Source organism: Panicum hallii, chromosome 5 (assembly GCF_002211085.1).
Source record: "Panicum hallii strain FIL2 chromosome 5, PHallii_v3.1, whole genome shotgun sequence".
In the NCBI taxonomy this organism is placed as follows: Eukaryota; Viridiplantae; Streptophyta; class Magnoliopsida; order Poales; family Poaceae; genus Panicum; species Panicum hallii.
Genome location: NC_038046.1, coordinates 45639559 through 45661815, shown reverse-complemented (window position 1 = coordinate 45661815; position 22257 = coordinate 45639559). Strand labels below are relative to the sequence as shown.

The window sequence follows — 22257 nt, the reverse complement described above, 5'->3', positions numbered from 1 at the left end:
TTCTGAGCCACTTTTGGAGAACTTTATGGGCACAATTGGGAACTAAGCTTCTATTTTCTACCACTTGTCATCCTCAAACTGATGGTCAAACTGAAGTGGTTAATCGAACCTTGTCTACCATGTTAAGGGCTGTTTTAAAGAAGAATATTAAGTTGTGGGAAGAATGTTTGCCTCATGTTGAGTTTGCTTATAATCGTTCCATGCATTCTACTACAAAGATGTGCCCTTTTGAGATTGTTTATGGCTTGATTCCTCGTGCTCCTATTGATTTAATGCCTTTGCCCACTTCTGAAAAATTGAACTTTGATGCTAAGCAACGTGCTGAACTGATGTTAAAACTGCATGAAACAACTAAAGAAAACATTGAGCGCATGAATTCTAAGTATAAGCTTGCTGGTGATAAAGGTAGAAAGCAATTGATTTTTGAACCTGGTGACTTGGTTTGGTTGCACTTGAGAAAGGATAGGTTTCCTACTTTGCGAAAATCTAAGTTGATGCCTCGGGCTGATGGACCGTTTAAAGTGCTAGACTGAATTAATGATAATGCATATAAGCTAGACCTGCCTGTGGATTTTGGGGTTAGTCCCACATTTAACATTGCAGATTTGAAGCCATATTTGGGAGAGGATGATGAGCTTGAGTCGAGGACGACTCAAATGCAAGAAGGGGAGGATGATGAGGACATCGCCACTAACGATACATCCACACCTACACCAGTATCTACGTCAACAACACCTCTTGGACCTATTACTCGCGCTCGTGCTCGTCGGCTTACCCATCAAGTAAGTTCACTCTTAAGCTCAGGTTCATCATATTTAGAGAATGGAGACACGTGCACTCTTGTTTTACTCAGGAACCATGGATTGGATCAAAAGGGAAGAGGCATCGCGCAGGCTGGATTCGGACTGCAGGACAGACACGACTTGTAACAGCCGCCACGACTTCATCTGGACTCCGTTTTGGTCGGTCAAGTACTTTCTGGAAAGCTTATCAAATCTACTTTCCAACGGATCTGGAATCACCTCAATATCTATTCGGAATCAACCGCAATCCTAGATTTACTACAGAGTCCTTTTCAGCCACGGTGCTGCGTCACCCTAATTTGGCCCAACGGGCCGTGTATCAAGTAGAGTCCAAGACGGATGAGTCCTAGGGTTGGAATACGACCCCAGCACCCTTGTGGTCGTTCTCCCACTTCTTTATAACCTTTAGCCGCCGTCAAGAACACTCGGGTTTTGTTAGATGCAAGTTTAGCTTTTGCTACTTCCTTGTAGACGCGCGTGCTGATCCAGCCGCCCGTCCACTTGTTTTCGGAACCCCTCCATAATTGAGATTCGGTTTGAGACCTTCAATTACATCTCGTAATTTTCAGTACTTGTTCTACTTGTTCTTGCTAGTTCTTCGATTGCTTGCAGGACAAGTGCCCTAGTGGCCGGGTGTCGCGCTCCACAAGATCGCGGCAACCAAAGGAGGTGGTGTATCGGTTGCTAAGGCGCAGCATCCTTGGAAGGCTGTAGTTGGGCCGTGAACATCGTCTCCTCTATCAATCAAGTTATTCCACGCCTCTCATCGAAAGATCAGGAACAAACCCTAACGGGTTCACATCACATATAGTCCATATCTTGTGGAAAAGGCGGTTTTCGGAACGTCACTCGACCTGATCTTGATTTGATGATAGCCGGAACAAAGGTCAATCTTAGAGAATACTTTAGCTCCGGCTAACTGATCAAATAGAATGTTAATGCGGGACAGAGGATACTTGTTTTTTATGGTTACCGCATTGAAGGGACGATAATCTACATATAGCCTTAAGCTATTGTCCTTTTTCTTTACGAATAGGGCTGGACAACCCCATGGTGAAGCACTTGGACGAATGTAACCCTTATCAAGGAGGTCCTGGAGTTGGATTTTCAATTCTGCCAGCTCATTGGGTGGCATATGATAGGGCCTCTTAGAGATGGGGGCTGTTCCGGGTTGTAGTTCTATGACAAATTCAAAATCTCTGTCCGGGGGCATTCCAGGCAAATCATCTGGAAAAACATCTAGGTATTCGCAAACAATAGGGATGTCCTTCAACTTAATCCCTTCTACAACATGGGCACAAGAGTTATTACACTCCCGTTGTGGAAGATAGAGAATAGTAGTTTCATGGTCGGGTGAATCTATCTCCACGGCTTGAGAAGAGATATCTAATGCTACTCAGTGCCTAATCATCTAATCCATGCCTAGGAGAACATCCATTCCTTCTAGGTCCAATAACAGTAAATCTGTTTTTATCAGATTGCTACCCAACTGAATTGGCACCTTTCTATAGATTTGATTTGATGCAATTTTACCGCCAGGAGTTGCTATCACATAAGCCCCTTTAGTAGGATAGATATCCAGGCCTACTTTTGTTCCACATTTTGAACTTATAAAACTATGGGTTGCACTAGAATCAAAAAGTATAATCACAGGTTGATGGTTTATGGAGAAAGTACCCGTCATTATTGGCGCACCCTCAGGGAGTTCGGAGAGAGTTGTGAAGTTCACCCTCCCCTGGCAGACTTGTACCACCTGCTTCTTGCCCTTGCCCGTGTTGTTTGGGCCGGAGGTTTTCCCTTGGAAAAATCTTCTGGGTTGAGGGCAATTCTTAATGAAATGGGACGGGCTGCCGCAGTTGAAACAGCAATTATTGTTGTTTCCTTGATTGGATGGCGGAAAGCTTGGCCTCGGGTCTTGCTGCTGTTGCTGCTGGGGTTGTGGCATCGGTGGTCAATTGAATCGAGCCTGCGGAAGAGGCCTGGCTACCCATCTTCCTGGTAGATTGTTTCGAGACGGGGCTCGAGTAGCAGTGTTTTGGACCAACCGATACCTTGGCTGCTGCATGTTCGAGGGTCCAGTGGGTGTCTTCCGTTTCTTTTCTGCCCTATGGGTTGATATGCAGTCTTCTTGAGTAATGGCCATATTGACCAGTTCATTGAAGTTGTCGGCCCTTACTAGGTTCAGCCATTCCTTAAGCTTTGTATTCAGGCCACGGCGGAAACGATCTCGCTTACGGGCGTTAGTGTCCACATGATAACCTGCATACTGGCACAGGTGATTGAAAACCTGTGCATATTGCATGACTGTGCGGGTTCCCTGGGTCAAGGTCAGGAATTCATTGAGCTTTCGCTCAACAAGTCCCTCTGGAATGTGATGCGCTCTGATAGTGGTCCGGAATTTGTCCCATGTGACAACATGACGAGCCGGCTGCATGGAGTAGTAATGGTCCCACCATATGCTGGTAGTCCCGTGAAGTTGTTGAGCTGCAAATAGTGCCTTGTTCGCGTCTGAGCATGGCACAGACAACAATGCGAACTTGGACTCTATAGTGCGGAGCCATGCGTCAGCATCGAGGGGCTCGTCTGCTTTATGGAACAGTGGGGGCTGAGTGCTGAGAAAGTCTTGGTAACCAGCCGAGGGATGTTCATTACGGCCTCGGGATGTGTGATGAGACTGGTTCATCTGGGCCTGTACTAGCTGGTTAAGAAGTTCCGTCTGTCGTGCCATGACTTCCGCTAGATTCGACGGGGCTGGTGGCGGTTGTTGGGAACCGCTAGCTTGGTCTGGCCGGAAACCTTTCGGGGTTCCACGTGTAGCTCTAACCATCTGAAACAAAGGAGGTGTCCATAATTAACAGCATATTCTTGTTCCCATTTTCAGAAGATATACTGCCGTTAAACAGATATGTAAGTTACATATTCTGTTTAACCATCTCTTTCAAAGGCAAGGATATTGAAACATGGCAACGAAAGACAAGGCTTGGATTATAAGGCAGACACTGGTTGTCCTTTATATATTACATCAGGATGGTTCGATTGCTATGGGTCAAGCCATACGTACACAGGCCATCTATGTTACAGTAAATGGCCCTGGGTCTAGGTAGACTACTCACTACCTATGTCACAACATTCTACACTAGTTACACCTGTAAGATCAATGATTTGAATAGCCTAGAAATCGTCAAGGTCGCCTACGGAGGACTGGCTGCCTGAAGAGGAATGATCTAGCTGAGGGTTAGGCTCTGGGTTTCCATGCTCGAAGTCGAGATCAGAAACTCCCTCAATCTCCTCGGGTTCTTCTTCTTCGCCTTCAGGTGCTACAAGTACCAGGAGGTACTGGCTGCTGCTGAAGTTCGTCGATGTCAGCATGGGCGTCGTCAATCTCAAGGATAAGGTTGTGGACTTGCTCCTGGAGGAACTCAATAATTGTGTCACGTTGAGTGATTATTGCATCACTCTCATTGATCTGATCCTCCCGGTGGATAATGGCCTCATCTCGTTCTGCAATAATTTCTTCCTTCTCCGTGACCAAGGCTTGAAGTTCTTCTATCTGAGTGACCTGTCGATCAGCATTTCTGTAGTGACCTTGAGCTATACTGGTCAACTGACTCATACCGCGGCGCAGCAAGATCTGATAGTGGTGCTGAACATTCATGAACCTGATAGTACCACGAAGCGTCTCGTCGGCTAAATCTCCCAGCATGTGGCCATAATGAGCTATCCAGAAATTCCACTCGGGATCACTGGAATCTATTGCAGGGAATAAGCCGATAGGATGCCCGGCAACTTCCATGGGATGCTGGTTGCAGAAAATGTGGATGGCCTCAAGAGTTGCGGTCTCAATGGTGTCGACGAGATGATAGCCAACCACATCGACCTCGATGGGCTGCCACTGAGAGCGGAAAGGATGCTGAGGAATCATGACTCTGCATCGAGGAACACCTTCCTTCCTATATTCCACTCCATCATACTGTGGGAGCTCGTGTAGAAGAATAGCCTAAGTGATTCCCAAAAGAGACGGGGAAAACCCTCTTAGTGCAAGGCATTGGTATGGAGATGCCCTGCATGATCCCAAAAGATGTTTGAAGGAGTCACCATCTGAAACAAGAATTCAGATGGTGAGATTTTGAAGGATGCTGAAAACCCAACTAGGACTATCACAAGAATCCTAGTGAAACCACACTAAAAATAGACAACACTCTATACGTCCTTAAAAGAACAACACATTCAAAGCATTCACTTTGTTTCATAATGGATTATGCATGCACGTACTATTCGACCTCACAACCAAAACAATTGCCGAATATCTTCGGACTTACGTGGTTAATTTCGGTAGCATAACACAAACGTCTCTCTCTAATAACTAGTCAATAAGTCCTATCCGTCTTAACTTCTTACTCGTGGTTAGTGTACCTGCAGAAGACCACATTTATATAACATGAACCTTTCATGACAGCGCGACATGAAATCATCCCCAAACAGTACGGTTCACTATAGAAACAGTATCCGTACAATTTCCACCATACGGACGACGTTAGCATACGTTACATCTGCAACGTATTCATGGGGGTACCGTTTAAAATGGGGGTATGAACAACGACCACCATACCCTGTGCCAAACCATTTACTCCCAATATGATCAACTAATCGTTGATATATTGGCAGCATCTCAAGTAAGCCACTGCTTGAGAAACAGTGTTCGGTTCGCATCACTGACGGGAAGGCCAATCTCCCTCAGTTGGCTGAGGACCCTTACCTTCTTACCTTCTGGTCTCAGCATGGAGGAACAAAACAATACAACTAAATATCTAGGGTCGATTGTGCTCAAAAGTAAGTTTTGACAGAAAGTAGTGCTGCAAGTTAGAGCTAAACTATATATATACTAGTAGCCACCTGATTACTCCCATATAAATCCCTATAGCTTTACGATCTAGGCACCATCCTTAACGAATCCAACGTACTTTGCAAATTCTTTTGTTAAGCCAAATTTTATCCTGAAAAACATTTTCAAGAGCTACTGCAGTTGTAAGAGTAAACCTACAGATCTGATACCAGCTGTGGCAGAACCGCCTGAATTATTCCGGCTCAAGTGTGCTAGTCATCGCTATACAGCCGATACTAACTCAACGCACTTCAAACAGAACAATTCAATGGTCTATCGGGTCTCCGCCTGATGCAACCACGGTTCAACAGGATCGAAGCAGGTTTACCTCGCACGAAGGCGAGTTTATAATCACACAATAGCTCACCAACTTTTAATTCACAGAATATTAACATTATTACAAACCGTTTCCAAACTTATAGTAAACTTATACAAGTATCTTTTAAAAATCACAAGCTAAACAGCTTGTCTAGAGTCACAGCGGAAGAGAGAGTTATAAACATCGCGACTACACGTCGCAAAAGTTGGCACTATGCTTCGCCCTAAACATGGCGTCATTCCGGAGGGTCATTGCCAGCCGGGGACGGATCTCACTCCACGGAGCAGCCAAACAGAATAGAAAATGGCCAGGCTGGACTATCCATTTGGTTCACACCGGTCATACCTGTAAAATAGACTAGCAAGACTGAGTATGCTAATACTCAGCAAGACTTACCCGTGTCATGGTATACTTAGCTATGTAACTAGACTTATGATGGCTTGTAATGGTTCTGGGTTTAATTTCAGCTGAAAAGCAACAAAGAGTATGATCTAACTTTCATGTTTTAGCTTTCAGCTTCTAGTTGCATTAACCATTCTAGGTAAGCACCTATTGTAGACAAGCAAGGTAGAGATTAGCATCCATCCAGATTATTCCAACAAGAGTTACTGTTCTTACTCTATGTGGCAGAAGGAATAAGCAGTCTCAATCTACACGAGAAACGGATGATTCCGAATCGAGTTTTATAACCTTGCAAGGGTAAACCTAACTCACACACTTGGAACATCCAAAGATCATTCCGAAGCAACCGTTTGCCGTTCATTCCGACTCGTAGATCAAGGCCACCACAAGCGACTGTAGGACCATATGCATATCCAATGTGCAGGACATACGTCTGTAGCGCGACTACATGACCGTACTCCTGTCCGCTGCGTGGAACGTACTCCCACACGTCGGTGCATATGAAAAACCAAATTACGAGTGGTGGGAGGTATGTCCACTACTCAGGCCAGTTGGTTACTAGGCTTACCGCATACCATATTTCGCGGCATGTGGCTAGTACTTTCAAACGCTTAACCACATCTAGCACACACTGCGACCTTAGCAACTTTTATCAATACAGACAAGGTAACCTTTCAAGTCATGGTACTGCACATGACCCCATCCATCATCCTTATAGTGATTGCAGAATCATAAACATTCAACTCCTATATCGCGTGAGTGACAGGAAATCACTCGACTTCTGCTGGTCCTATTAGCAGAGCATCTATTCGATATGGACTCAGGCTCAATACATAGGTTACTAGGATTCATGCATCTAGGGTTCCATTTCAACTCCTAGACGTAATGCATAATATAAATACATAAGTATAAAAATGTATAAGTGTAGTAATTTAAAGTATTGGGTTATGCATCGGGGCTTGCCTTCTTGAGCGGGCCTGGGGTCAGTGATGTCAAAGACTTCTGAACTTTAGTTCGGGGCTTCAGTTATAACCTCGGCGATGTTCATAGGATCTTTAGAAATCCTTGGCTCGGTTTCCGGGACTAACTCGTAGTCTCCGTCGTTGAGTGTCGCTGACTCTACATGATATGCAATAATTCAACTTAGATGGTTCTTGAGTTAAGAGTTTTACTTCATGATAAAGTTGCAATCTAATAAATTGATTCACACAATTTCATAAAGCAAGAGGTTTAAATATAAACCTACTATTGGTATCTTAATTCAATTAGTGGAATTAATTGAATTAAGTTAACAAGTTTGATTTTTATTTTGAAATTCACAAAGGCTATGGCCTTATATTTTTGTGAGTAAGCTTATTCCTAATGGATGAGCTTACTATGAATTTTTCAAAATTTTCTGAAAATAGAAACTAAAGTGTTTGAATTAAGTTCAAATTTCAAGTTTAAATGCAAACCTTAAGCAAAACAGTGTTGTAAATTCCTAAAATATTTACTATGAACTACTCTATTGCAGAACTTCACATGGTAAAAAGATCTAAGCATGAAAACCTTAGAAACATGCTTGAATAAATTTTAACCAATTCAAGCTTGATTTGTATAAGTTTAAATTAATTCAAGCTAGGGTTCATTACTGCGGGTGAAATTTTTACACAAGCTCACCCATACGCTAAACAGGCTACACACCAAAATTCACCAACAATAGAGCTAATATGCATAAGTTATACTCAAGATACCCTTTTGCTAGTCTTAAAAATAACTCTAAAAATATTTTGTTTTGTACTGCACTTTAGCAACACAAGTGGTAGAGCTAAACTTCTGGAACACAACAAAACTGATTTGGTAATTTTTGGATTTTTTACAAATTCCTATAGATTTTACAAGTTGGTTGATTTCAATTAGAGAGGGGGTACTGATTTTCTACAGAAAGGCCCCTGGAAAGATTAAAATCCTTGCAATTGGGTCCTTGGCCAGGCTACACAGGAAAGCCGATCGGTGCCGATCAAATTCCAGCGAGGGGGCTCACCGGCGGCGAGGGGGAAGTGAGGGGAAAGGTTCAGGAGCTCACGGCGGTCACGGGGTGGCCGATGTTGGGGAAGAGAAGGGCCGAGGCGGCGGGTCGACGGCGAACAGAGACGGGCGGCGGAGCTCTGAGGGACGGCGTCGGCATTCCGGTGGCCAGAGTGCCGGAGGGCGGCGGGGAAGTGGCCAGAGAGCTTCCACGCGATGATGTGGTGCTGATGGTACACTTGGTTAGGGCTAAGAGGCAGTAGATTGTCAGGACGACGGCGAGGCCGAGCGGCGGCGGAAGCTCGAGCTCACCGACGTAGTGGTCCGAGCGATCTCGCACGGGAGAACGAAATTGGGCGGGCTTGTGAGCTTCAGTGGGTCGTAGCGGTGCATCTGGAGCACTGGATCGGGGGTGGGAGGCGGTGGAGGCGGCTGTCGACGGGAAGCCGGGGCTGCGGTGGGGCTCCGGCGAGGTGGGGTGCTCGGGAAAGCGAAAGGCAATGGAAATGCACGTGTGTGAGCGCAAGAGTGAGTTTGTGGGGAGCTCCAGGATGTACTTCAAGTCAAGAAAGAGGCACGGCGGGTGAGAGTTGCTGCTGGCAAGCCGGCGGCACGCGTGGAGGCTTGGGCGGCGGCGACGCGACGTGGAGCAGCGAGGAGAGGGCCAGCGCGGGGTGGGGAGCGGCGGTGCGGGTGCTGGGATGGCACGTGGAGCAATGAGGAAAGCGGCGCGGGGGCAGCTGGTGCTTGGCACATGGCCGGCGAGGGCGGCGGGATCGGGCAGAGAGGAAAACAGAGAGAGGGGGACTGGAGGTAGATGAAGAAGGACCTGGCTGCAATTTGTCAAAAGTGTAGGGACTCCATTGTAATGCCTAGTTAACTTTCAAACCATAGCTCAAATGAAAATGTGCCCAAAAGCAAAAGTGTAGGGTTTAGTAAGTTCTACAACTTTGCTTTAAGGTTTAGTTGCGAAAGAGCTAAGGATTTGAATTTAACTTAAAACTTGGCAAAGTTTTAAACTTTAAAGAAATCCTATTTAAAATCTACACTACACTTGCATCCTTTCGGTAGTTTCACCTCTATTTGCGGTTTAAAAGTAAGTTCTCGACTTTTTGCAAAACAACCTTCATGTGTTTTGATTTTACCTCCCATTCTCTCCCATTTTGCACCTAGGGACCTAAATTTTTCCCAAAATTACTAAAAGATCCTTTTGCCTTTGCATTAAAGTTTGAGCACACATACATAAAATCAAACATACACACTTTATACTAGAATCTAGTGTGTTTCAATCCTAAGTACCTGAATGTCACACCGCAGCCCCCCGACGTGCGGTGGCTTCGTGCTTTCCGATTCGGAGTAAAGAGTCCAAGTCCTTTTCCAATGCGGAGAGGGACTCGGAGTTGTTGGCCTCTTGAAGATTAGTGGCCGAATTGCGTGGACCGAGTCGCGATCGGTTACGCAAGTCCTCAGATTGGAACGAGTCCAACCCGAGCAAGGTTGTTGCAGCGCTGGATGGAGTCGTGTCGAAAGCAGACTCCTCCTCGGTCCTCATAGCGGAGCCATGGGTTGACAAGTCGTCGAGATTATTGACGAACTCATCGAGGTCGCTATGAAAACTGGCTGCAAGAGTTTTTAGCTTCATGTCGATGATGAATCGATGGAAACTGCCCACACCATCTGCGACGCAAACCCACGAGCCGAAAACGAACGTCGTGCCCTGAGGGGGCATAGCACTAGTGAACTTGAACGATGCCATTGAGTTCGCCGGTGGATCTTCGATGTGCACCCCTACCTAGAGCGCCAGCTGTCGGTGTTTTACTGCCTGCCCACCGAGGGGTATATCTGAGGTGGTAAGTTTTAGTTAGAGTGACGCCGAGATCAGGAACTCGAAGGTGCAAAGAACACAAGGTTTAGATAGGTTCGGACCACGATGTGCGTAATACCCTATGTCCTGTATGGTAGTTTGTATTGCCTTGGGTGTTGATGTTATGTTTTGAGGGGGTCCCTGCCTGCCCTTATATATCCGGGAGGATAGGGTTACATGAATCCTAGTCCGACACTAGCCTAGGAATCGTACTCGAGTACAACTCGATTAGTTACCTTCTATACCGGATAGTCCTACTTCGCATGCGAGTAGAGTACAACATAGATAAGGTATAGGACATATCCTATCCCCTAATCCTGTATGAACTATGTTATGTACACAGTCCTATAGTCCCGGGTCTGACAAAACTGCATGGAGAGAGGAGTGCGTGAAGAAGCGGAGCTGTTAGTATTTTCAGTAGAATTACTTAGACTTAGACCTCAGTCATTCCATCTTTTTAGCATCAGTATTCAGAAGAAATAACTTAGATAGCAGCAGTCATTCTATCTTAGACCTCAGTCATTCCATCTTTTTAGCATCAGTCATTCAGAAGAAGTAACTTAGACAACAGTAATTTAGTATTTCTTTTCCTCACAATATGTTGAACATGAGAATGACTATTTCTTTTCTCTAATACTGAGATAGCTGTCATTTAGTAATTTCAGTCATTCTTCACAAAATGTTAAGCCAACCTCTACAGGATGAATTGTAGACGGTGGGGGCCGGACAGGCAAACCCTAATCTAGTATGATATGGCACGTTATGAGACAACCACGATACGAGCGAATGCACGTACACCGTAGCATTGCAAACTATAGACCAAATATACACAGACCAGCCCTAAACAAATTATATTTAATAAAATACAATAAATTTACATACTATACCTTCAGCGAGCCTGGCAACAATACTGGCTGCTACAGAAGCTTCAACCATATTTACTAAACTCTGACCAGTTTGCTCTTCTATACCGTCTTTAACATGAATAAATGAATAGTTACCAAAAATATGACTGAAAAAAAATGTAGCCCGCAATGTTTGTGCCATCTATAATTTTTCCATCATAAAAATTGCATTTGGAAACCTGCTGATGTAATTGTGCATTCTATATTGCACATTTAGCAAGTGCTTGTGGTAACCAATTTCACACAATCTCTCAAAGAGGCTTCATCCATACTTAATCTCTTTAGCAACCTAGAAATTAGGAAATTAGCAGCAAGGAGAAAGTGTGAAAAATCTAGAAATTAGGAAATAATCACTGGTAACATAAGGAGACATTCAAAAGGTCTTATAACAAAGACATACCGGGCTCATTACCACTGATTGTAGCTGCTTGTCATCCCTGATAAGCACCACATGTTTTATCCCATAGATTGCGAGAGGGATCATTGAGTCACATTCTTTTAAGTTTGCTGCCTCATCAATAACCAAGATGCCATATTGCTGATTTTTCAACCTAGAGGACATACAAGGAGTGCAAATACAAGTTTTGCAGCTCGCAAGCAGCTGTCCTCTAGCTATCTATGATTTTTATATGATTTCTTCGACATTTCAGCAACACGATATTTCAAAAATATTTTTGACAGGTCATTATCAGTCTTCTTCATAAGTTTGTTACTACCAAACATAATGATGTCGCCAAGTAAATAACTGGTCTCAGTGGACCTTTTGTCTAGGGAAACAAGATGAGAAGCCAATTGCACAAGGGCTGTGTTGGTTGGAGCACACACAAGAGTTCTATGTTTGCTTGCCACCATTAGAAGCATATGCAGAATCACTGAAACTGTTTTAGTTTTACCTGTGCCAGGTGGGCCCCAAATTAGATGTACAAAAGATTTCTTAGAACATTTAGTTGCTAAAATGCAACTTGCTACTGCATCACTCTATGATTTATTCAATCCAAAATCATCATAGGCAGCCTTAAAAATATTTTCTTTATCTGTAAATTGTCCATATTCTCCATCAGTATTTTTAGTCAATATGAGATTGATTATTTGTGAACTCTCTTTGGAACCTCTCACCATGACTTCCCAACTACATTCACAAGTTGTCATATTAGTCAGGTGCAAAACTTGGTAGGAAGTTTCCTGATTCAGACACCCATATGGCCACTGCGATAGCAAGATATCCATTGATGCTACATAATCTACTTCATAATTATCATCATCTTTGGCAGATTTATCATCAGTTTTGGCGGATATAACCACCAAGATGGCACAAAAGGAGCCGTCCTTGATTATTTGGTCTCTACATTTCAATTCCCTTGCTGATAATAACATGAGATCTCCTTTTCTTGGCATCTGATCCCCCTTTGGTACTTTGAGCTTGATATTGTAATTATTAGGCTTCCAATATCTGGCTTCCTATTATAGCAATCAACATATAGGCCACTGGGAATGGTATCCATGCCCGAGTCGATTTGATGCCAGATCTCCTCTAATGTTGGATGCGAAATGCTTCTGTGTAGTCCGCCTAGGTTTCAAATTCATTGGGGATCGTCTCCACCTGTAACAACATGGCAACTTTGAAATGGAGATGTTTTAGGTGCAAAATAAGGAATGTTGCCTTTTGATACCTTAAAAGAGTTTGGCCATCTTTGTTCGAGCGCAGCATTTTAATGCCGGTGCAAACTGCTACACAAACGATTCATTTTTGTTTCTTAAGAGTGTCAAAAAGTTCAGCACATATAATGAATTTTCAGTTCAGACCATGCTAGTTCAGTTCTGACACAAAAAATGCAAGTTCAGTTCAGTGAAAATCTAAAATTCATGATACTACATGGCAGGTGAACCATAATCGTGTCACCTGCAGTCAGCATGTTGCCATCACTAACATCCATTGCGAGCCCACTGAATTTGTTGATCTTGACTGTGTCAAGTGTATCGTTCTTCTCCACTTTTTATTTTGGTTTCTTAAGAGTGTCAAAAAGTTCAGCACAAACAATGAAATTTCAGTTCGGAGCATGCTAGTTCAGTTCTGAAAGTTCAGCACAAACAATGCAAGTTCAGTTTAGAGCAAATGATGAAAATGCTGGTGCTACTGCTGCCTATTGCTACCGCCACCGTCGCCCAGGCTCCAGCCCTCTCTCTCTCCGCCAATACGAAGTCCGTCATCCCCTCATCTTCCCAACAAGAGGCGGATGTGTCTGAAGATTCGGCGAGGTGGAGCAGGCGGAGGTAGCCAGAGAGGAGAGACGGGCGGCGGTCCGATATTCGTTCCCCTCATCTTCCCAACAGGAGACGGGCGGCGGCAAGAAGGAAAGAACGGACCTGTCTGAAGATTTGGCGAGGTGGAGCAGGCGAAGGTAGCCGGAGAGGGAGACGGGCGGCAGTCCGAGCTGAACTTCCGCACTAGTCCAATCTGAACTGAACAGATCTGAACTCGCACTAGTCCGATCTGAACTCAGTTATTTCTTCTGAATGACTGATGCTAAAAAGATGGAATGACTGAGCTCTAAGATAGAATGACTGAGATTGTACAAATTTAACAAATGACTGGATGTACTCAGTAATTCGTCTGAATAACTGAAGCTAAAATACATTCTATCCTTTTAGTCTCAGTCATTCAGTAGACTTACTTAGACTTGGACCTTAGTCATTCCATCTTTTTAGCATCAGTCATTCAGAAGAAATAACTTAGACAGCAACAGTCATTCTGTCTTAGACCTTAGTCATTCCATCTTTTTAACGTCAGTCATTCAGAAGAAATAACATAGACAACAGTAATTTAGTATTTTCAGTCATTCTACAAAAGAAACATGCAAACTCAGTTATTCCATCTGTTAGGCCTCAGGAATTCTAGCAGTCATTTAGTGATTTCAGCATTCTACAAAAATATGCAAAATACATAAAGGAAGTAAACAAACTTAGTCATTCTATAATAACTCAGTCATTCCATCCTTTTAGTCTCAGTCATTCAGTAGAATTATTTCTGCATAGTAATAAATTCTGTCTCATCTTCCTCCACCACCCCTACGAGGCTACCACTCACCATCCCCAAGGATGTACCTATTGAGTCATTGACCACCGCCGCCGGCGAGGCTAGAATAGCTCCCTCCCCATCTGCCCCAAAACATGGAGGACATTTGCACTTCAGCTGGTAAGTCCCTGTCCCCACACCGCGATAGCCAATCTTCTTGCCGGTCCAGCCGGCGCATCGCCGGCGGCCAATCTTCTTTCCGGTCAACCAATATTCTAGTTTATCTAGCTGCAGTAAGGTGCTTGTTAATGATGTTCTTCCCTCACATTATCAAGTGTGGAAGAATCAATGTCACAAGAGCTTGTGATGGAGCGTGACAAGATTAAGTCTCTAACAGGGAGGGTATGCACTTCAGTCTTTTTTGCTTGATCCAAAAAAACTAGTCTGCCCACTCTATTGCAGTGAATGTGGGTTTAGTTTTGTTGTAATTATAGTTTTGTTGCCTGTTAGTGTATGGAGATGTTCTATAACCCCCTTCCAATATGTACGTCATTTTAGTTGTCCCCATTCAGACTTGTCTATCATTGACCAAGTTTATAGGAAAATATATTAATATGTAAAATTAGAAGAACTAACAACGGCAACGCTATTCTACACCTTAGGTGTAGCGGTTATTCTACAACCAACATTTAAATTACTGGCCAAACTGATCAGAAATCACTGAACCGAATGTCGGTGTTTTACCGCCTACCCATCGAGGGGTATACCCGAGGTGGTGAGTTTTAGGTAGGGTCTCGCCGAAATCAGGAACTCGAAGGTGTAAGCAACACAAGGTTTAGACAGGTTCGGTCCACGATGTGCGTAATACCCTACATCCTGTTTGGTGGTTTGTATTGCCTTGGGCGTTGATGTTGTGTTTTGAGGGGGTCCCTGCCCACCCTTATATATCTGGGAGGACAGGGTTACATGAATCCTAGTCCGACACTAGCCTAGGAATCGTACTCGAGTACAACTCGAGTAGCTTCCTTCTGTATCGACTAGTTCTACTTCGCATGCGAGTAGAGTACAACATAGATAAGGTATAGGACATGTCCTATCCCCTATTCCTGTATGAACTACGTTATGAACACAGTCCCGTAGTCCCGGGTCTGACAAGCCCCCGAGCTATTCATAGCTGAGTACTGCAGGCTCCTTGAGTACTTCTGAAGTAGTCTTCGGCTTCTTTTGAAGCTCCGTCTTGAAGTTCTTCTTCGAGTACTTCCTTGGCTGCATCGAAGCTATGAGGTGCTCATGCCCCGAATCACTTCTTTGTTATGGGGTGCGATGGAAAATCGCACTCCATATGGAGTAGCCCCCCAGCCTTAGGTTGAATCGAAGAATCAGGCTGAGGGTCACATTAGTCTTGAATCTTCCTTGCTTACTCTTTGAATATATTCAAAAAATAAGTAATTGATGCCACGTATCCTGCAGCCCCCGAGCCTTGAATCCAAATCTCTCAGGCTTGGTTGTGGCATGCAGTGAAAAAATTTCCTTGGAAAATAATTGATGTGATGGTATATATGATAGAGGTTTAGATTTGGAATTGGAAAACCCCTTTTTTCAGGACAACTAACCCTGAAAAATGGTTATTCGAATAATTTATCTAAAAATCCACTAAATGGCCCCTCATCTTCCGAATATTCCGTGCGATGACTCTTCAACTTCGGAACAGTAAACCTGTATCCGGCCGCTGGTTATTTAACCCCGCGGTAACTTAGGGTAAAATCCGTGCTTCCAATCTTCAATCCGCCGAGTAATTTCCGAATCCCCAATCAGATCCGAGCTCTGCCTTCACCTCCTTTGACAAGCCCCAAGCTAGCCGAATCTCTCCGCCCTTCTCTGCAACCCCCGAGCGCATGCGAGTAAAGCGGCTCGTGGCAAACAGATCTGAAATGGCGCCCGAGAGATCTGAAATCGCAGCCGCCTTCTGGGGAGTGGACTTACAGTAAGTTCTCCAATAACGACCTCCTGAATCTTGTTTCTGAGGGTTTTCTTCAGGGGAAAAATCTTGTCAACTGGTGCCCTTCTTTTTGCCAACCTCTTCCCATGGAGAATGTAGACGAAATCATCTCATTCTACCATTTCTCTGAACGGGGTTTAGCTCTCCCCACCTGTTCCTTCTTCCGTGGACTTCTTTATTTCTACGGGCATGAGCTCCATCATCTCAACCCGAACTCGATCTGCCACATTGCTATTTTCATCCACTTTTGTGAAGCTTTCCTTGGAATTGAACCCCATTGGGATCTTTTCCGCTATCTCTTCCGTGTAAAGCCGCAACCTACCTCCAAAAATCCATCCATTGTAGGGGCCGCCGGCATCCAGCTTAGGCAACAGGCCGGTAAAAAAAAACCTTTCCTACAAATTCCCCTCCAACATCCCTGGATGGAAAAACCATTGGTTCTACACCAGAAACCATGCCCCCCAACTCCCTGAAAGATCGGGTAAGCCCCCTGTCCTGCGGCCGGAGTGGAACACCAAGCTCTCCAAGGGGGACATAGACCAAGTCGATGAGCTGCTAGATCTCATAGCAGCCCATAAGGAAATGGGGTGACCGGCGCGTCCGTAATGTTGTCATTCTTCAAACGCTAAATGTAACCCATCCAACAACGCCATACGCCAGGCTTCGAGTACATCGGTGCTGAAGAACCGTCTCGAATGTGCGCAGAGGAATTGACCGACGATGCCGCGCACATCTAGGTCAAGCGGGTGCTGCTGGATGTGAACACGGTTTCCTACATCCCGAAGATGTTCTCCGCACAAAATCAAGCAGAGCAGGTAAGTTTCTGACTACTTAGAATAATTTCTGTTGTTCTGGAACTTCCGCTGACTGAGAATCCTCTGCAGGGGACACACGGCGTTGTACCGGAGTTATCCGCCACAATTCGACATCCCCCGACCGTACCACCTTCTCCCCAGCGCTGCAACTAAATCAAAAAGGGCTCAATCGTCTGATGATCTGCCCAAAGGCGAGACAACCGAGAGCGAGATCCCCATAGCGAGAAGGCAACCAAAGGGAAGGCAAACAAGAACAACTCCCACGGATCATCCATGGAGTTGGTAGAAGCCTTGCCATTGGTCCCTCGGGGTCGTTGGGTGGTACGCAAGTGCAAAGCGGACGTAGTCGAACCCACCAGGTATGGGGCCGCCGTCTTGTAGAATTGTCAAGTCTTGTGGTTGTTAGATGCTTACTTTGTCTGTGTTGCAGTCCTTCTTCTTCTCCTCCCATCCCCAAGCGCCGAAAGGTGGTCGGGACCGCATTTGCTGGGGATGATGTTCCAGCAGGTGGTTCTGCAGAAAATGCTAGGACGGACCCGTCGACTACTTCTGTAGGGGTCGTGACCATTGCCGTGGCGGGTACCTTGCCGGGACATCCCACGCCCTCGGCTGGTATGACCCCGCCACCGGCAATGAATACCGTGGGTGTAAAACTGAGACTTAAGAAGTCCGGCATGAAGAAATCCTCTATGTGAGTGCAGCTCCTTGTTCATAATGTATCTTCTATTCTTTCGACTTGTTTGATGATATGTCTGATTCGGCTTTGTTAGGACTTCGTCTGCTTTGGGGTTGGATGAGCCAGAGCCTATCTCGGCTACTCCAGTCCCCGAGCTGCCAGTCGGACAACCTGAAGCGGAAAGCGCACAACTGCTGCCGCCCGGGAACGAGGACGCGATACTGCCCGACCCACCACCTCCCGAGCCCCAGCAAATCGAATCCAGTGCTGGTGGTGGTGAGCAAGTCGGGGCCACCGATGCCACTCCTGCGAAAGGCACAGGTAAGTGTTTGACCCCCTGCAGCTAACTGCTTAGATCATAGGCTTCATTTATTGAACGCTTTTCAACTTGCAGGTGCCCCGCAGCCATCAACTAAATAGGCTGCGGGTACTTCTAGCAATTCTGGAATTCTATTGACGTCTGGGAGAGGATACAAGAACATTATCACCAACAATCTATTGGATGATCCTCTCCTCTCGGTCGACAACATGAGGTATTTCTAGAAGATCTCCAAGGAGATGTACAAGTTTACCCTGGTAAGGCATGACTGCTCTTCTACCATTATGCTTTGTTAAATTGTTTTGTCTTCTCAGTCTTCCCCCTTATACAGGATGTGGCCAAACACTCTCAAGAAAAATCTGAGAAGCTGAAGGCAGTCGAGAGTGGACTCCAGGAGCTCCAAGCAAAGGATCGACGCATTGAGGAAGAACTCCAAAATAACATCTATCTTCGCAAAGAGCTCGACAAGCTAAAGCAGGAGCGGATACGAGAAACATGGCTGCTCAAGAACGACATCCATAATCTTGAGAAGTCCAACTCTGAGCTCCAAGAATAGCTCAAGGAGCAGAAAAAGCGCATCAAGGCAAGTCCTTTCCTCGCTCAAGTACTTTCTCTAGCAGTTGGTCTTGTGTTCTGAAACATTGTCTTCACTGCAGAGGTTAAGAAACTCTTAACTTATAAAGAAGAGTTACTTACAGATGTGAAGAATATCCTGTATCATCGCACAAATGATGTCGAGAAGCTGCAGAAGGTGATCGCCGATACTGAGCAGCAGTTCGTCGATTGCCTTCAGCAGATCAAGATGCTGGGCGAAGAGAAGGAACAATGCCAGAAAGAGCTGGAGAACCTAAGGGTGGCTGCACAACAGCTGGTTGAAATGGTGGATCCATAGGAAGATGGCGCAGCAGACGGGCGATCCCTGCTGGAGCAACTCCGTGGAGCTCCGCAGAAAGTCCTCAGCTTCATCGCTGAGGCCCCCACCACATATGTTAGCCATGCCTTAGGTCTAGTGAAGTCATTTCGGCCTAAGGCTCGACTAGAGGTACCCGCACAGGGTATGGCTGTGGACTGCTCTGAAGAGCAGTTTAGCGAGTACCTTCTAGAGGCCAGGCCTGTAGGTGAAAAAATAGTAGAGAGTATAGTACAGGATTGAGTTATTGTAAAGACAAGTACTCTTCTCCTTGTAATATATCTGTCAGAGCTGTCTGTACTATCATTGCCTTATGATTTCTGGATTGCCATCCACGTTCATAGGCTAAGTAGTAGACACTACCCCGGGTGCAGCGACTTTGGGAGTAGTCGATATAGCTCCTCAAGTGAGCCCATCAAACAAGTTAGATTGAATCCGATCGAGCGGACCTGACCTGTTCAGAATACGCGATCCTCATTGCGACGACTATCATGCTCGTAGCAAGTAGTCAATACTACCCCAAGTGCAGCGGCTCTGGGAGTAGTCGATATAGCTCCTCAAGTGAGCCCGTCAAACAAGTTAGGTTGAATCCAATCGAGCGGACCTAGCCTATTTGGAAAAACGCGATCATCATCGCAACGATAGTTATGCTCATGGTAAAAAGTCAATTTATATGAAACTTGAACGTGGCTATAGCCTCCGAATTTTAATAGAAAATTTACATTACTGATTCTGTGGCACATGGCCTCCAAATTGAATCGGAAGAAATCCGCCTTGGCACTCGAAGAACAGCTATCACTGCGTGTCTTCTTATGGGTAAAACTTTCGTAGGTTCTGTACGTTCCAGGAATTTGGGACGTTTTGGCCCTCGGGGTATTGTAGTCGATAAGACCCCGATCTTGTAATCTGCTTGACGATGAACGGTCCTTCCCATCTTGAATTGAGCTTGTGTAATCCTGACTCGTCTTCGATGCGGTGTAGGACCAAATCACCTATACTGAACGACCATTCTCTAACATTGCGGTCGTGATATCATCGGATCCCCTGTAGGTATCGTGCTGACTAAACAAGAGCAGTGCAGCGAGCCTCCTCGATAGAGTCTAGCTCTAGCTGCCTTGCTTCATCCGCCTCGCCTTCGTTGTACATTTCAACCCTTGGGGATTTCTACATGATGTCAGCCGGTAAAATTGCTTCGGAGCCATAGACAAGAAAAAATGGTGTTTGTCCTATAGCTTTGGACGGCTGAGTCCTGAGCCCCCAGATGACATGTGGCAACTCGTGTATCCACTTTCCACCTGTCTTGCTATTTTCATCATAGAGTCTTTTCTTGAGGCCCTCGATTATCATGCCGTTCGCCCTCTCAACTTGACCGTTGGCTCTTGGGTGTGCAATGGAGACGTATTTGACTTCGATGCACGCATTTTCATAGAACTCCCAGAACTGGTTAGCTGTGAAATTTGATCCCAGGTCCGTGATGATGGTATTCGGGAAACCGAAGCGATGCAGGATGTCGGAGATGAAATCAACGACTCTGTCTGGTGTGAGCTTGGCTATCGGCTTGTACTCGATCCACTTGGTAAACTTGTTGATTGCTACAATATGTGGGTGAAACCACCTCGTGCCGTTGTAAATGGTCCAAACATATCAAGGCTCCAGCAGGCAAACGGCCAGGATGGCGGTATGGTGATAAGATTGTGAGCTGGGAGGTGAGATTGCTGGCCAAAGAATTGGTAGTTTTGGCATCTCCGCACCAGATCCTTAGCATCTAGCACCACGGTGGGCTACCAAAAACCAATTCTGTATGCTTTCCCAACTAGCGTTCTTGAAGCTGCGTGGTTGCCGCATACGCCCTCATGTATCTCCCGCAGTATGTCATAGCCGTCTTCTCCTGTGATGCATTTCATGAGTACACCTGATCGTGCGCCATGCCGGTAGAGTTTATTGTCGACTAGGACAAAACCATCCCCGCTGGTAGTCTTTGGTCCCAGATGAAGTCAATGTAAGTTTCTCTCCAGTCCTCCCCGAGCATCATAACCTCCCAATCGGGCTTCTGAAGGCCGGTATCAGTGGTTATCTGCCGTGAGGACTTGATGGATGGTTGCTTCAGCTCCTGGACGAAAACTCCCACTGGGACTTGTGCATGGGTGGATCCTAGCTTGGATAGTATATCTGCGCCAATATTGTGTTCCCGTATCACGTGATGAACCTCCAGTTCGGAAAATTTATTTTCCAGCTTGCGCACTTCTTGTACGTAGGCGTCCATTGTCTCCTTGTTGCAGTCCCACTCCTTGTTGACTTGCTGAACGACCAGAAGTGAATCATCATATACAAGTAGTCGCTTGATGCCTAGTGATATCGCCAAACGCGTTATTGGATACCTCCCAAAGGATCTGGAGGACATACTTCAGTTGTTCAACTTTCAGGGAGATAAATAGGACTCCAGCACCTCCACCATCGAGCTTAAGAGATCCATCAAAATACATGGTCCAGTGCTCTGGCTTGTCGACTGGAGTTGGAATTTGGTTCTCTCTCCACTCGGCCATAAAATCGACTAGAGCTTGAGACTTAATTGCAGTGCGTGGCTTGAAGTCGATTGACAGAGCCCCTAGTTCCACTGCCCACTTTGATATACGTCCCATGGCATCCTGATTGTGTAGAATATCTGCCAACGAAAAATCCGTAATCACAATGATCTTGAACTCATCGAAGTAATGGCGTAGCTTTCTTGATGTGATCAGCATTGCATATAGAAGTTTCTGAACTGCCGGGTATCATACCTTAGATTCGGAAAGTACCTCGCTGATGAAGTACACGGGCCTCTACACTCCAAACGCATGGCCCTCACTACGCTCGACGATGATGGCACTGCTGATGACATGAGTTGTCGCCGCAATATAGAGTAGTAGATCTTCTCCCAGCAGTGGTGCTGTGAGGACCGGGGGTGACTGTAGGTGTTGTTTCAAATCCTGCAGGGCCCGCTCGGCCTATTCTATCCACTGGAACTTGTCTTGGCGCTTCAGGAGTTTGAAGAAGGGTAGTCCTCCCCGAGTCAGGAGATGAACCTGTTCAGGGCTGCCATACATCCTGTTAGTTTCTACATATCCTTGATTGTGGCAGGAGCCTCCATGTCAGTGATAGCTGTGATCTTCACAAGATTGGCTTCAATTCCCCGGTTGCTGACGATGAACCCGAGCAATTTCCCTGAGGTACTCCGAAAGCGCACTTTGTTGGGTTGAGCTTCCACCGAAACTTTCGTAAGCTGTTGAACATTTCTTCCAAGTCTGCAATCAGGTCCTCAGGATTCCTGGTTTTGATGACCACATCATCCACGTAGGCCTCAACA

At 45.5% G+C, this 22257-nt stretch overlaps 1 long non-coding RNA gene across 1 annotated transcript; it reads right to left on the bottom strand.

Annotated features, from left to right (window-relative positions):
* Window positions 1-11159: 11159 nt before the first annotated feature.
* Window positions 11160-15039, bottom strand: LOC112893879. The gene is made up of 3 exons (XR_003228922.1): window positions 12853-15039; window positions 11583-12782; window positions 11160-11471 (listed from the first exon to the last, which is right to left on the bottom strand). It is a non-coding gene; the product is annotated as an uncharacterized LOC112893879 (long non-coding RNA).
* Window positions 15040-22257: the final 7218 nt, after the last annotated feature.